This window comes from Lissotriton helveticus, chromosome 7 (assembly GCF_964261635.1).
Source record: "Lissotriton helveticus chromosome 7, aLisHel1.1, whole genome shotgun sequence".
In the NCBI taxonomy this organism is placed as follows: Eukaryota; Metazoa; Chordata; class Amphibia; order Caudata; family Salamandridae; genus Lissotriton; species Lissotriton helveticus.
This window is the reverse complement of record NC_136068.1, coordinates 777,380,282-777,398,329: the sequence shown is the minus strand read 5'-3', so window position 1 is coordinate 777,398,329 and position 18,048 is coordinate 777,380,282.

The window sequence follows — 18,048 nt, the reverse complement described above, 5'->3', positions numbered from 1 at the left end:
TTGCAAATGTTTTCTATATAATTATGACTCTGCCATATGTGCCACATAATACATCATCCACTGCATAATCTTACAGTTTTAACAAATCATTTTTGTAGCTCAAACAGATAAAAAGTTACTAAAAAATGCGACGAGTTGCTGCAAAGTGGACGGCCCTTTGCAAAGGTTAACTGATCACCTTTCTCACTGCTGAATTTGTATGTTATACTGATACTAATAAGGCAGAATCTTTGCAGAGACTTAATATATGTAAAAATGTCTAAATAATAAAGTATAAGTAAATATACTGCATTATGCTGCAGCCTTTTTTTGTTGCATAATTTAATCGACACTGTGGCATCATTTTGTCCCCCATTGCTGCATAATTCCAGTGGCTCCAGAGCAGGTAGCACATGTTAAAAGTGCTTGTGCATGTAGCAGTGAGATTGTGAAGTTTTCAATCTTAATTTGATGTGCGTGCAAATTCTGCATCGCCGATCCTTGGTTAGTTGCAGCTACTACTGCTGAAACAAGGCCAATGGAGGTATCATTGGGTGAGGCGGACTGGCCTTGATGGCAGGGCCAGCTTTAGTGCTGGTGGCGCCCTGTGCAACAATCTTTGTTGGTGCCCCAATGATCACCTACGCCTCGGAATTACCCACTACCACCCTTTAACAGTCCCCCTCAATTCTCCATAACCACAATCTTTCTCAGATGCATTTAAATTAATTTACAGCGCCACTCATACAAGTGTACGGTGTCAGAGCACTTTACATCACACACACTACACAGAGACAATCATCTATACGTGTGTAAATCACTGTATAGGAAATGTTACATAAGACAAAGGACTACAAGGTGTAGAAGCCACATGACAACCATACTAGTAGGCAGTATAGTTTAATAGCTCACTGTTCTATGTTAGGATTTTAACTTACAAACTGCAAGTAACAAAAGGATCTCTCTGACAAAAGCAGTAACCTACTAACCTAGTTAACATTATGTGCACTTTGTGATCTGCATGGTACATGTTCTTTGCAGCAGGCACATTAACCCTCTGTGCTACTTTTCCAGGAGTCAACCCTTTCACTAGACAAAACTCCGATCTCTCTCTAGTAGGAACATTAATCACCGAAGTTATCATGACATTTTTATTGTTGCTGAAAATTGCTGGAGGCCAGGAAGGAGGCAGCAAGTTTTTTTTAAACCATAATATACTTGCAAACACTACGCACCCATCCGAAATAGTTACCCAGTAAGGTCACACCGTTCGCACCGCCCTAACCTGCTCAAGGTTCATGTGAACTCAGTGACAGAGTCACAGTGACTGGATCACTGTTGCTCTAGGGTGTGCTGCTTCGTAGGCCTTCCTGCAAGACTGGAGATGAACTTCAGTATGGATTGTGGTGGACAGGCCTCCAAGGTTAACCCACAATTGACATCACTAGGGTACACCTGCTTGTGCTAAGACATCAGGCCTTCTACGGTCTAGTGGGGCCTTCTAAGGTCTAGCATGGGAATATGCTCCCTCAGTAGAGTGGTCTGGTGGACCAGTCATGAAGGCTGAACCCGGTTCCCCAGTTCCAAAATACTACAGCTCTAGCCATAGTGCAACATCATCTCCCCCACTGAACACCATACTGCCCCACTGAGAGAAACTCTCACTGCCTTCAGCTACAACCTAATTGTGCCCGTTATAAACACTTGGATGTGGCTCAATTCAAATTATGCACTTAATAAGAGTAATATGTTGCCTAGAAAAAAGGAAAAGCAAACACTCATAGGGAATGCAAGATAAGTAAAGCATGTGAAATGTGAGCAGAAACAACATGGTTACCTTAACGATCTCTCACTCACTATTCAGAAATCAGCGAGTGGTTTTGCCTGAAAAGTTAAGGACATGACTACAGGGCCCTGAAGGGAACCATTTCAATGCCCATTGCTTATATCCTTACAAAACATAAGCAGTATGGTTTAAAAAGACCACATCCATAAACACAGAGCCATGGTGCACATTTTGTTTTCCAATCCACCCATCAACCAGGTATTGAAATACATCCAGGAATGGTGCAATTCCCCACCTGGAGACAACAATGCTGTTCAAAGAAAAACGAGAAAACAAAAGTAGCGCTTCACTGAAAAGTCTGTAAAAAGAGGCTGATGTGTTTGGATGTGAATAAAACCAATCTGACCACTTTGCAACCACTCTGGCTTGCTTTATTTAGTTATGTATTTATTTTTCATATTTAAAACCTTTTATTTCCCTCCATCCCGAGGCTGCACTTTGGAATAGAAAATGTCAGAAAAAGGGCATTTCCCGCAGGAGTGTTTCTCTTTTTTGGATCCATTTCACAAGTAAGCAACTAAATGAAAGAACAAAAGAGATGTTGTGAACCATTTCTTCAAGTCAGTGTTTTCAGTAAATGAAGAGCAAGACAGAAAGAGAGGGAATAATAGGAAGAGAGGATAGGGCAGCTGCCAGCACAGAAAAGAAGAGGACATTATCCAGTCTTCTCTGGGCAGTAAGAAAGAGACACAGTCCTTTTCCTTCTCTGCCATCCCCGAATGTCCACGAAAGCAAGCCGAGCCTTATCTAAAAGCCTTGCTACTTCTGCCGTCCTGGGACACAGTTTTGAAAAGAAAAATTAGGGGAACGGAATCTTTTTAATAAAAGTAGTAGGGGCACGCCGTGCCCTTCTGATCCCGCCCACTTCGACCACTGGCTGTCACAGTGACTCTTAAACTGCAAGGCTTCCTCATCTCGCCATTAGCAACTCTCTCCCTAAAAACTTGGTGCAAGTCTTCAAACATGCGATTGACACACATGTATTTGCCTTATATAGTGTGCTGTTGAACCAATTTATGACAGTCCCTTATAGCAAATGATCCTAAGTTTGAGTTCTTTACCAAACTGTATGTGATTTTAAACCCCTCGTCCTGGTTGTATGGTTTGACAATCTGATAATTAGATATGTGTCTGATATCCAGATTTTACCTCCACGTACTTCATGCTTTATTTAGGTTTCAAATACATCTCATGCTACTTTAATGCAGTATATTTAGAATATATTTAGACTAAAGTCTCTAGTGGTCATTTGTCATCCCTCCACAACCTGTTAATCATTTGTTAAGTCTCTATATGATGACCAAACCTTTCTATGTTCAGTTTATGCAACCACTATACAATTTTCTAATAGAGGGTATCACTACTAAACAAAATTATCACCAAGCAAGATCATCAGTTCACACTATGCATAAAGCAGGTAACCATGTCAGTGCTATGGACATGAAGGCATACAGTCTTACTGTTTAATATTGATCTCTCATTTCCATGGAGGAGAGTTCTCCTGTTGCCATTCCTTATGGATACTTTGGGGGGTATGAGGTTGTTCCAACAGGATGGGACTGGCAGTATATGCCATTTTTGGGAATACTGTTTTACTGTATGGCATTTTTCTGTTTATCTTCTTTTTGTTTCAATGCTAGGGAGAAATGGTATGTATGGTCTAATGCGAGTGAGTATCCTCTTCTCAACACAAAGATACTTACATTACGATCAGGGTACAGTGTCTAACTGTAAGCAACATTATGAAGGCCCATCCAATACTACTCTGCTTCCAATCCCAGATGCTTTATCAAACTATAGTCGATACACAAGGGCTTTTGTATTAAACGACCTATAGTTACCCAGTAATATCTTTCTGAGCAAACCACTGGTGCCTACCCAGGAAGCACACTATTCTAAACTTAACACACGAATAACCCTCCACAGAATATTAAGAGAATGTCCTTAAATGTGAAAGGGATCAGCCACCCAATTAAATAAAGAAAGTCCTTGATTATTTACATAAAGTCCATGTGGATGTAATTCTTCAAGAAACCAAGATCAACTCTACACACAACACTTCTCTTCATAATTACCAATTTTCAGATTAGCATGCTCCGCTGCTGTTGGTAAAAAAAAAATGGCGTCCTAACCCTGATGTTTTTTGTTACCCAACTCAATGGTAATCATTTTTATCAATGTCAGAAGGATGAAAGGCTGAGTGGACCCGCCAGGATTGAACCTGTGACTATTAAGTCAAACATAGGCCGACAGTGGATACATTAGTCCACTAAGCCACCAGACCCAGCAACATGGTCACACAATCATCTTTCCCACAAACCGCTTAAATCCGTGGGGTGTAGCTCTTTCATATGAACAAGAGGCTATGTTTGCAAACAAGAAGACTAAAAATAAAATATCTAATTCAAAATTTAGATACATCAAGAATCTTTTAAATCTTTTGTTGCAAAATGTTATTAGAATCACGTTCATACAAGTCAGTCTTAAAAAAAGGCTCAATAGTTCGGAATGTGAAGAAACATGCAGAAAGATTCTAACTTTTCTATAATTATCTAAGGAGTAAATAAATAAACATATTGCAATACATTTCTTGTTTTTGCTGGCCACTGTGCAGCTACAAAAGCAAAGCAGAAGAAAGAAAAGCCATGTTTTATTTTCATCCTTTTAAGAACTGCTTTAATAATGCTCTGTGGCCTGACTTGCCCTTCCCTTGGCTGCTAGCTCTGACAGAAAGCACTATCACACCAGAACACAATTGTAATAAGGTATTACTGTTGAGCAGCTATATGATTTCTTTATAATAGATGACTGGGTACGTCATGAGTTGCGTATTATAAAGACATTTGAAATGGGACATAATCCCTGTGTCCTGAAAATGAATGAAAAAATATATGGAGGAAGAGTGAGCACACCCTGACCCCTAGGAGCATGGGCTGGCCACAACATGGACAACATGTTGTGGCAGCCATTACCGGACTCAGGAAATTGTCCCTGGTGAAATGCATTGTAGTGGAAGCCTGTGTTTGAGGATCAAAAAACAGGAATACATATGGAGGGTAATAGCAGATTTTAGACTCATTGTACATTGTTTGTTGGTGGTGCCAAACTAATTTTAGAAATCGTGGTGTAGTCTAAGGTGATTATACCCTTTGAAAAATGCTGATGCTGTACTGGGATTTGATGAACGACGTTTGACAGAAAATGGTTTCCCCTCATGATTTTATCATGGAGGTTATAGAAAGTGCTCCAGAAGCTAAAATGATAGCACACTTTCTATAAGCTCACACTATCTTCCTCAGCCATGTGAGGACAGAGAGTGCTATTCTGATTAAAACACGTGCTACCAACAACAGTACAGCCTGTCAGTTGATTCCTCAGTGTTCCACTGAAGCTTCACTACAGTTGTAAAATGAACAACTAGAGTACTAACATTCTAATTAATGACAAAAGTTGGGCACAACTGAGCATCATCTTGATGGAATTAAAGCTGTAAATCTGAAAGCATTTCCTTAAGAAATGAACTAAATGAAGGGGGTCATTTTGCCATGCAAATTATGGTCAGTGCACACGAATAATAAAAAGAGGACACGTTTTCTATAAATTCTCAAATATCTTCATCATTAATGTCAGAAGAAAGACTGGTGTGCTGAGTGAACTATGTACTTTCAATTTCCTGTGCACGTAGTCCAGCGCTGGTTTTTGCGGTGGCCGACTGCCGAAGCAGAGAGTGAGACTGAGAGAAGGGCGAGGTGCACGGAGGCGCTCGGAGGGAGGACGCAGCATCGCAGCGAAGACGCCTCCTACCGCCCGTTCTACCCTTCGGCCCCAGGAACCCCCAGGTGCCAGAGGAACCAGAGGAGCTCCGGATAGCACGCTCTGGCAAACAGCCGGGGGTCAGTGGGGGACCATCTGTCAGCCATACTCCGCGGGCCGCCCTTTTAGGCTCGGGGTCGGGACAATGTTTCGGAACTTTCCCCCTGCGCTATCCAGCCTGTTTGGGAAGGCAGAGCGGCAGGAGCAGCAGAACGTAGCCGAACATCGCCAGAGTGCGGGTCAGCAAGAGCCGTGCAAGGGGGAGCCAAAGCAGGAGAGCCTTCACCCCCTCCATTGCAAGGAAAGCCACAGAGCGGAGCGGAGCACCAAAAGAAAGGGAGTGCGCTGCTCAGCAAGCCGGATTAGACAGCTGAAGGTGAGAACGGGGAGAGCAGTTCTTACCTTTGATGAGTTGAAACTGGGGAGAAACTGGGCAGAGACTGACACTGACATTGCAGGCACTGGAGGTACCGGGCTAGCTCCGTGTCTGGCACGGCCCAATAATTAAAAAACACAAATGGTTTAAACATTTGAGCTGTGTATCTGGCGTTCTAGGAGGGGGACACCCACGGTGCTTGGAGGTCTCATTTATTGGACAGACAGGTGATCTTGGGTATCCTATGTTAGGTCACTGTTCTAGCACTACTGTAGACTATGCAGAGTCATTGAGCGGAGTGGAGCAAGGAGGCTTTATTGCAGCTGACTGGGCAGTGTGAAGTGCTGCTTGAGTCACTGCTTGCGCCCCACCGGTTCTTGGCTTTTGGTTTTTGGATCACAGCACCCAAACCAGCCCCGCCCGGCCCAGCCTGGCCCAGACCAGACCAGGCGAGGGAGATACAGCTGGTAGTCAGGGGCGAGGACTGACGCTCTTTGTCTACAAGGCTCTCAGCCCCAGTTTGGGGTGCCGTGTGTGTATAACACAACCTAACACAACACAATACAATAAAAATATGAGGTCTGGAAGAGATAGAGCGCCCTGCATGGCAACAAAAAGGAAAAGAAAAGCGCAAGGAATATCTGCGAGCAACAACAAAGCTGAAACTGAGGGGGAGACGCAAACACTAATCCCGCCAATCTTTCACCCCTTTATAAGATCAAACAATGGACCAAGTAAGATTGAATTTATAAAAGATCCAGCAGGTATATTGCTCACCAAACAAGAGGGAGATACCAATTACCCCCACCTCTCACACCAACAAACAATAAGGCTAGGTACACACACCCAAAAGTTACAAACAGCTTATATGTTATAAAGGCCCTGGACAACGTAAAAGACACAAGTACTGCTATGGGCCCAACTAAGCATATCTTACATCAGGAACCAATGGAACGCCATGATAATTCATGGGGGTCCATAACAGACCTGGAGCTAATTACATCTAGAGACCAATCGCCGCATGCGACAGAATGCCCAAATGAGATGCCTAACAGTTCACCCGGGCTTAAAGCGCAAGTACATTGCACCAGAACCAAGGCTCAACAAACAATAGAGGAACAGGCAAAAACATTTAACCAAACTTTTAATCATGCAGCAAAGTAAGTACACAATGAGGAAGCAGATCAGAACAATAATGTTTTTGGGCAAAAAGGGCAAGAACATTGTACCAGCACCCAGGCTCAACAACCAATAGAGGTCCAGGTAAAAATTCCTAACCAAACACCTAAGCAAGCATACCAGGAGGAGGCAGATCAGAACATCAAAGCACTAGAAGAAACCTCACAATATGTAAAATCATCTCCATTTAAAAAAACACCTGAAGGAGCACATATCAACCAAATCTTTGACATCCACGAGCCAGCATCAACAGCAAAACTTGCCTCATCAACCAACTCAGGGACAATATGGGATATCTTCTTCAAAACATCACAACTCACCTTGGAGGCACTAAACTTAAAAGAAGGAAAAAGCGGCAAGGAAAACCTTGTCGCTTTGCTTATAATCAATGTATATTTAAATACATCATCCTAATGGAAACTAACGGCTACACAACAAATGATCACAATAATGCAGTAAATTCCATGCACACATCGGTCTCCGACGAAACTGCTTGCGGGTGACTTCAACTTGCATCACTTATGAACAACGCAGTCAGAAAGGAACTTTCTAACTAACCCCGAAAGAATTTTTAATAACTTTTTATTAGATTATGAACTTACTTCAGCTGAGCACTTACACAAAAGGTCAGAACTAAAAACTCAAATGAGAACTACATTTAAGAACAGCTCCACAATTGATTATATCTTTCTATGTGACCAGCTAGTCCCCAAAATGGAGGATTTTGAAATTAAGACAGACAACACAAGCGATCATGCATTACTCCAGATAGAGCTCAAGGTTACTATCAAAGATCGAGAAAAAATTACAACGGTCTCTCAATCTACAGGAGCTGAAGAACATGGCCTGGTGAGAAGAATAAAATGGAACACCCATCAGGTGACGGCGTTAAAACATTGGAAAGAAAAACAAGAACACATAGTGTACAATTCAGGCGTAGTACCAAACAGGGAAAATTGGTCAGAGTGGACAAATGACCTGAAAACATGCCTGAGGAAAGCTGAGCCCAACCCTAAGAAGAAGACATTTCACAATCCACGGCCACAAATGAAAAGTTGTCTGATATAACTCGAAATTTAAGAAGGGCAAAAAGAGCTTATAAAATTTCGGGCTCAAAAAATACGCGGGACAAGTATAAATAATTACACAAAGAACAGAGACACCTGCTCTGGACAATCAAGCAAAATAGGCTTGAAGAAGAGTGGATCAAAATCCACGAATTAACGAAACCTCACAAACAACGCCAACTCTGGCAATACATAGCTGAGCTAGACAACAATGGAGCAGGCCGGAGTAACGCTGTCCACGCCGATGCATGGCTGAGACACGTGGACACAACATATGCAGACAAGGAAAAACGCACTAAAGTTGAAAGCGCCATGGTGTATACAGAGAACATATACAACAAGGCGGAACCCACAAATCCCACAAACACAGCCATGCTTAAAGACCAGGACGTGATAGCTGTCAAAAAAGTGATTAAAAAGATAAGGAAAGATGGGGCACCAGGACCCAACGGTCTCCCGGCTGCGATGTTTAAGGAAGATCCTAACTACTGGGGGATAATCCTATCTTACCTATTCACTGAATGCCGATTGCAGGGCAAAGTGCCAGACTTGTGGCGCGGGTCAATCCTACAGCCCATATTTAAGAAGGGCAATAACACAGAACCAAAAAACTACAGATTAATAGCCCTGCTGGATATTGAAGGTAAAGCCTACGCAAACACCTTGCTGACAGAATTAACCAGATGGGTTGAAGACTATGAAATTCTCCCCTGCTATCAAATAGGGTTCCGCAAAGGTTGTTCGACTATTGACAACATCACGACAATATCCTATTTAGGTCAGCAAGCCAATTGCAGGGAAAACAAACCAGTCTATGCTTGCTTCATAAATTATTCAGCAGCGTTTGATGGGGTGCCACGTGAAAAGCTTTGCTCCAAATTGCACAATTGGCAAATTCCTTCTAGCCTTCTTAATGCAATTATTTCACTATACAGTAACACTTGGAGCAGAGTCAAACTGGAAAATAACATCACAACAAATAAGTATTTCACAAACAGGGGCTTAAAACAGGGTTGTGTACTCGCCCCAACACTTTTTAATTTATATACTGTGGACCTGGGTAAGATGATACAAAGTGCACACCTAGCAGTCCCGAAAATAGGTGTCAGCAAAATTCAAATCTTACAATATGCTGATGACCTTGTTGTGATGGATCATACGAAAATAGGCTTACAAAAGGCCCTTAGTGCCCTAAATGCCTACAATTTGAGCCATGAATTAAACATAAATCCAAAAAAAAACAAAGTTCTTATCTTCGGTAAGTGTAAAAGAAAAACATTCCTAAAATGGCACCTGGGAAAGGAGACAATAACCGTATCAAAGTTCTACAACTACCTTAGATGCTGGTTGAGCGACTCAGGAAAAGCTAATACACGTACACAAAATGGAATCTAAGGTTGAAGTTACAATATACGTTTTGTGCAAACTACAGGAAAAATTGCAGAGCCCCAACCCCATTCCAATTAGAAAGGTAGTACAAACAAAAATAAGGGCAGTTGCGGGATACGCTCAGCAGGCTTTCCCAGGCAAAATGAGCACAATGATGGACAAAGCACAGTGTAGGGCATACAAAAGTATTTTCAAATTACCAAAATACAGCGGGATTCGCCTAGAATTTGGCCTGGTGCAGCAGAGCAAAGAATGCCTAGGCGTACAAGCAAAATATTATTACTCTGTACTTAATGCGGCGGACTGAAGTTTGACGAGCAGGCTAAAACCCAACCAGCCCATGGCAAGCTTATCTCCAGGAAGCAGTAGGAGTTTTAGGCTTGGCAACTCAAATCTGGAGTCAGGGAGGCAAAAACGCAAAAAACAAACATTGCTATCGATTGTCAAGAGAAATCGACGTAAGAAATCTTGAAGAAGGAAGAGGCCAATCTGGGGTGATAGCAACCTACAAGGAATACAAACTCCAGCCTTATCTTGATCAAGCAATTGAAAGAAAGGCCCTAATAACATCCAGTGGGCTAGGCTTGTACCTCTCCCTATAAAAGAGCTAAACCCGAGTTGGAAAACCTTGGAAAATAAAAAATGATGCAGAATATGCGACTTCAAAACAGAATCTCTGCTACATCAAATATGCGGTTGTACAAGGCTCTTACAATCGCGGATAAAGCTATTAAAACCCATATGGCTACGCAAAGGTGTTCGAACTACAATAGAGGCAGTTACAGCTATATTCGATTGCACATTAACAACTGATCTGGCTAGAATTGGAAGATACATTCAGGAAGTTCGCTCCAGACTGGACAAAGCTAATGAATCAGACAATTGCACAAAAACACACTTGATATGTACATAAGAAGTGACATCTCGGCGATACTGTTTTTAAATTAATTAATCACCTAATTTTTATACTGTTTTAAGTTTTGCTACAGCAAGAAAAGAGTTATAACTGTCATTTAATCATTCTTGTGTTCTTAAAGTGTGATACATTGCAAATGGTTTTAAGTAACTGTGCAATAAATACATTTTGATATTTTTTACTTTTGACTACTTTTCATTTCAGTGGTCAGTTGATTCCCCAGTGCTCTACAGCAGCTTCATCACATTGTTATAATGAACAACTATTGCACTAAAATGCTATCTATCTATCTATCTATCTATCTATCTATCTATCTATCTATCTATCTATCTATCTATCTATCTATCTATCTATCTATCTATCTATCTATCTATCTATCTATCTATCTATCTATCTATCTATCTATCTATCTATCTATCTATCTATCTTTCTATCTATCTATCTATCTATCTATCTATCTATCTATCTATCTATCTATCTATCTATCTATCTATCTATCTATCTATCTATTTTATTTAAAATAAACATATTTTCACTAAGTTTTTTAAAGTTTAATAAGCTTTTTACATTTACTCTATACTTTACCATAGGAAGATCTTTACACCATGGAAAAGATTTTCCTATGGTAAAGTATAGGGAAAAATACAAATGTTTATTAAACGTGTAAAAAAGATTACAATATTTTTATATTAAATATTAACGTAAATCAATTTTGTATATTTATTTTAAATGTAGTACTAAATAGAACTAATGCTACTGCACTACTAACTTAATTTTTAATTAAGTATTTTATTAATTGTATTATATTAAATTTAATAAAAATATTTTTCTGAAGTTTAAAGTTAAAATAATTCCTTCTCCACCTAAACTAAACAGAAATGTTTTTTAATTTGTATTAATAATGATTTAATGTTATGTATATAACTTATTAAAAGTAATGAAATTGTATTTTAGGATCAATTCTGTTTTATTGTTTTATGGTAACGAACATAATCAACATGAATACAAAGCTCCCTCACCTACAACCCAGAGGCTGGCATCTTGGGAAATGCATAGATAATAGTTATATTCTTAACAACCCCACCTCTGCCCACCTTCCTTCCCACAGGCCCTCAATGACAAACTCAAGTCAGGATTAGCACTCAATTGAATTACAGCACATCCCCTTGATAGTAATGCCCCTTTGTTCCCTCAGGCCATCTCTTGGAGTCTTCTATGTAGGTCTGGATGCCGGCACCCTTGATGTGGGGCTTATATGCAAAGGCTTCAGATATTTGGGGCATGTCAACTCGTGAAATTTGGTAAATCGGGTAGCGAGAAGGAGGACCCATGCCGCTAGGTATGTATCCAATTTATGCTCAATGGATAGAGTTATCTTTTCCATACTTAGCAAATGCCATAGGCGATGAAGCCAGGTGGTGTGCTCAGGGACCCTATCTGTGCCGCATTGTGTCAGAATCAACTGTATCGCTGCTCCCAGGACCATCACCATCTGTCTTCCCCTTGGGAATCTCAGGTGGTAGGTTAGCAGATTGGGGAGGCCCAACAGGACATACCCACTGAGTCATGGCACCTGTGTGATGTAATGTTTGTCAGTATGGCAGTCCAATATTGGTACACTTTTTTGGGCAGTTCCGAAGGAAGTACTCCAGCTCATATCCAATATCAGTATGAGGCCATCTTAACTGTTGTCTCTATGTTAGATGTATTATGTATGGTATGCCAGGGCCTATAGATGATATCCTCCCATTCTTTAGGTATGAGTTCTCTACCCAGCTCCGAGACCCCCCTTTCCACCCTGGGTTCTACGCCATGGGGAATGGGTATGCCAGCAATGTGTAGAGCTCTGAGACCATCCGACTATCTTTGCTCTTCGTGAGTATCCATTTTTCATAGGGTGTCAATGGTCTATGTGCTTGCAGTTTGACTGAGGGCTGCCTGACCATAATGCTTGCTTTATAGATAACATAGGTACTCAGATTCAGATAGCCCATATTCACTTAGTAAAGCGTCAAAGGGTATTATACTTGCTGAATATAATAGATGTCCCACACTGTATTAAGCAATAGAAGACACTGGAAGGTAGATCTAGGAGTGACATTATTGGTATTGATATTGATATTGATATTGTTTGTAGAATGCGCAAATGATCAAGGGAGTCTTCACAGTGGCTTCTGCTAGATGTTCAGCTGTGAAACTAATAGGGCACCATGGACAAGAAAAACCAAGTTCTAAGTTGTTTCCTAAAACAGGTAAGATTAGACTGGGCTTTGAGATGCCAAGGCAATTTGTTCCACAGTTTATAATTGGAAGGAACAAAGCTTCTGCTGCCCCAAGATGCCCGGCTGATCGGAGCACTCTACTATGCATGCACCATTTGAATTTCTTCCTAAGGTACTCAGGGTCTATATCGTGAAGGTATGTGTGAGGCGCACATAGATCATTGAAGGCTACTTGCTGTCGTTTATTGTAAATAAAAGAATGCAGAAGTATTTTGGTTTCCATTGTACACCGTAGGTCTATAACATAGGCGTTGGAGAGATGAGTTGAAGGCAGGCTTAGGATGTTGAGTTCTGACTTACAGGCAGTGGAATAAAGACATGTAAAATTACTCTCAGTCTGTGGCGCATGGTTATTGGCGAGTGAGATAGGGGCTATGAAGCCTGTACACTGAATGCACTCTTGCAAAGAGTTTACCGTGGTCCGTGGACCAGCCAACTGCTCATGCATGTCACATGTGCTGCAGTTGAAATGCATAATCGGCACTGGCCCCAGTGGAGCCTGAGCACAAAGCCAGCCTGTATAAAATGCTTAAACATAAAGAAGGCGACATTGAAAGTCTACGTGTTGGTGGCCAGGAACTGAATGAAATGGCTGTGAATAAAAGGTACTGTGCCATCACACAAATTAATACCATACGCTATATGGAGTAAGAACGCTGAAAGCGGATGCAACCAGGTTACGAAAGGAGTGCACAGTCACAGTTTAGTACAAGTCAAATCGAAATTCATGTGCTACAAAGCAGAGATTAACCAGGTGTTTGTGAAGAAACATTTAAGCACAAAGCCGACCAATGTTATCTGCTTTCATGGACTTTGAGGGGAAACAAAGACCTAAACCATTAACAAATCATCATGCCACTGCGTGCCTCAGAATGGCCCCAGGTGGAGGGTCGGAGGGCTTGCGCTTGCGGAGCTGTCCCTAGGCGAAGTGGCCCACCACCAAAGCTGCCGCATAGGGGCCCAGAACAACTCTTTAGACAGCCATAAGACAAAGAGCTCCGATGGAGAGCCAGGGCGAAATCCAAGCTCCAAAAGTCATTAAGGCTGACCCTGAAGCCAGCACATAATGAGGTGGTAGAGAAAAACTGTATGATCAAGTTCCACAGGAAGCTCCTAAAAGACCACTACTGCACACCAATGTATATATGGCTGCTGCATTCGTGAAACCGCAAACTGCATTTGATAGTGTAAAAAACTAAACATTGGCAGCAGATGGCCTGCATGAATAGAGACTCTTGAAGATTCCATAGATGCAATAGATAAAAAGGATGATTAAAAAGATCATAACGTATCTGATGAACATGACTGGTTAAGAGGTGAAAGAAACCATGAAAAAGATGCCTCACGAAGGTGAAGTGACTTACGATCAAATCAAAACAGTCTTGAATTTCATATTTAATCCAGTGCCAAATGTTGATTATGAAAGATAGATATTCAGTCAAGAATGCCAGAGACCAGGTGAAACTTACGACGAGTTTGTTGAGAGATTGGATGTTTTGGTGAAACACTGTAGATTCAATGATTGTAAGGTCTTATTACTTACCGGTAATCATCATTACCCTGATTATGGTCCTCCCCGTCCCAGTCCTTACAACGTGAGGCAGTCCTGCCTCCACCCAGCCAATCACAACGCCAGTATTCAAAGGTTACATAAGCCCCTCCCACCTACCGCCATGCCTGTTATCAACAAGACTCCGACACAACCACAGCGGGAGGGCGGGAGGGTACAGGACTGGGACAGGGAGGACCCTAATCGGGGTAATGAAGATTACCGGTAAGTAATAAGACATTACCCCCTCATGGGTCCTCCCCGTCCCAGTCCTTACAACTTGAGGAACTCACAAGCAGAGAACCAACAAAAAACGCAGGACACCAGGGATCCATGCAAAGCACAAATCTGTGAAGATCAATGAACAGCAACGTCCAATACGGCAACAGAAAAACAGCCAGAAGAGGCATGTAAAACAACAAGACAAGAAGGTAGCACAAATACGAGATGGGACAGCAGGTGGCCCCCCAACAAACTCCCAGATAGAAAACCTCTGCTGCCCCAGCCCAGGAAGCAGGCACAGAACGTGTCTAACGACCCAGCACCAGTGATAGAGGAGGCAGACCCAAAGGACCGAAAAGGCAGGCAGACCGCCAGACGCACCCACCGACCAACCTCAGAACCGGAAACCCATATCCCCCAAGCCACACCTCCACAGGAGACAAACAGGGCAGGAGAAAACGGAAAAACACCAGGGAACGAAGGTGGGAAAAACCGGAGAGTCCAGCGAACCACCAAGGAAGGGGGAACAAGGGACCCCCAGCAGGCAAAACAGGAAGAATCACCTCCAGCTGCCAAAGGAAACGTCGAAAGGCCAGAACAAGCCACAAACCAAACCAATCCGTCAGGAACTCCCAATAGGGAAAAGAAACGAGCAAAGCACCCAACACACCCAACAGACGAGCGGAGGCGAAGGCCAGCAAAAAAGCCACCATAGCAGACAACCAGAACAAGTCAGCTACCAGCAAGAACTCAAAAGGGGGCAACATCAGAACCCCCCCAAACAGCCGGCAAAAACCCAAGAAGGCACAAGTACAGGAGAGACCGGCCGACGAAGCCGAAAGCTCAGAAGAAACCGACTCACCAAAGGGGCAAAAACCACCAAGGAGGCACCAGGACCCCGACAAGCACGAACCGCCGCCCACTGAGAAGACAAAGCGGAAGGGGCAAGGCCCTGTAAAAAAAAAAATATATATAGTCCTGAGAAAATCCAACACAGAGGTAGGATCCCCCAGCACAGGAACTACCCAACGGGAAGAACACCAAGAAAAAAAAGAACCCCAAAGACGACCACAGCACCCAAGGGTCGAAGGCCGACGTGACAACAGGATGCCATGAGCCACCACAGAGGAACAGCCCAAAGATGCCAACCACAGCCGCACAAGAGCCAGGCCGTCAGAAGCAAGTGACATCAGGGCAAAAACCAGCTGTGGACCAAAAAGCGGAGCCGAAGTCAATGAAGACCGGCCAAACCCGACCCCCGCCAGCAGCAGCAGGAGCGGAAATCAAAGACAGCGAGGCCAACGATACAGACACCTACACTCCCCCCCTTACATTCCTCCGACTATGCAGGAGGAGAAAATAGGAGAGAAGGCATACAGAAAGACCGAAGGCCAAGGAAATGTGCAGGGGCCATGCAAATCCACACCAAATCGAACCAAACAAAGAAAACGTGATGCCGAAGCGAGCACCAGAGGGCACAAAACAGAGGACAGGAGGAAACTGCCCAAGCAGCGCCTACGAACGAAAACGCAGACGGTCCCGAACACAAACTCAAAGCCCACAGAGGAGACACGGCCCAGAGAGAGCTGCGGGAGCCCGAGCCACCAGAGGCACAAGACACACCAATGAGCCAGAGCGTCGCGGGAACAACACACGGAAGCCAGCAGGAACAGAGACATGTAACTGGTCCCCCCAAGAAGGCCCAAGCAGCAAAGAGCCACAAAAAGGCCAGCACGAATCAAAAATCTCAGCGGCCACCAAGGACCCCAACGTGGCACCCAACCCCAAGGACAGGTGTCCAAGGACAACAAGAGGAGAGAAGGGAGCTGAAAACGCACCCCAAACACCAGGTCGGGAGAGCAAAGCCACCAGGCCAAAGTAGGAACCAGAACAGGTGAGAGAGGAACCAGAGCCATGTAACCTGCATGGAAAAGGACCCAAGGAGCCAATCGGAAGAAACACCAAGGACAGGAGGAACAGGAAAACCCAAGGAACCACAGCTGTGGAGGCAGCCACCACCCCCGGATCCGCAACCAACTCCAAAGGGCAGAACGGCGACCCAGCAGGACCCACAAAGAGCCAACAGGGAAGAGAACCGAGCCGGAGGGAGAAAACAGCCCCCTGCAAAGTGACGAACAGGCCCCGAGAAACCAAAGGCCCAGAACAGGAACCAGAAGAAAAATGGCCAGAACCAAAACAAACCCCAGAAACCGGAGCAAGGCCACAACGCCACCACCGCCAGAATAGCCACAAGGAGGGTGGAAGCAGAAACCGGACAAAAGCCACAGAGGGAAAAGCCAACAGCACCCCCAGGAGGCCACTCACCCAGGTATGGACCAGTCCTGACCCTGCATAACATAGAAGAACAGGTGCAAGCAGGGCGGAACCGCCAACCAGCAAAAAACCTGCACAGCAGGAGCCAGCACTGCGGAAAAAAACTGGGGAGCAGGAGAGAGGCCGAAAGGCAACACCCGAAACAGAGAAAGGAACCAATCCACAGCAAACCGCAGGAACGTGAAAAACAGACAACACCCAAACCAAGGGAAGCCAAAAAAAAACACCAACCAGGAAGAGGGGAATGACAAACCGCAAGGGGAACAACCGACCAGCGGCACCAAATGGTATAAAACCCCCGGGACACAGAACCGTGCAGAAAAGAACCAACGGGCGCCAGGACCAAGAACAAAGAGGAAGAGGAACCTTGGCCCCGCTCCGCCACGGGAACCAGCACAACAGCACCCAGAGACAAAAACAGACCGACGCCCAAAGAAGGAGGCAAATGCAACACGGGTCAAATGAAAACTGAGCAACCGTGAAAACAGCCCAAAAAGGGGGACGGCCTGGAAAGGAATCCGGAAACCAAGAGCGAAGACCGACAGGACCCACCAGTCGGAAAGCAGACCGGACCAACAAGCCAGGAACAACGGATCCGAGCCCCCAAACCTGTAACAAAAATAGCAACGGAGACAGGGAACCCACCGCGAGATGAACAAAAGGAGTGGTACACAGACCCAAAGAAAAAGAGACGCAACCGCAACCACCAGGTCACAGAGAACCCCCTCCCAGGGCACAACAATACCCAAAGCCCCAGACGACCAACACTCAGGGTTAACCGTAGGCGCAACAGAGGCCAGGAACCAAACGGAACACAGCCTCCCCCACCCCCGGACCACAAAAAGGGAAGAGAGGAAGACAGAGCACCACCACACAGACCGTCAGTAGAGGGAGCCAAAAAGCCAAGGAGCCACAGAAAAATAGATAGTGGGCCAAGACGCCAGTGCCCCGGCAGCCGAGGAGAAGACTCAACCCATCAAGCCAAGACAGGAAGGAAGGCATGTAAACAGCCAAACTCCACACAACCCATGACAAGGAACAGTGAAGCACAGGCCGAACAAGAGCCAGCACGCACCCCAAAAGAAGAAGCAACACA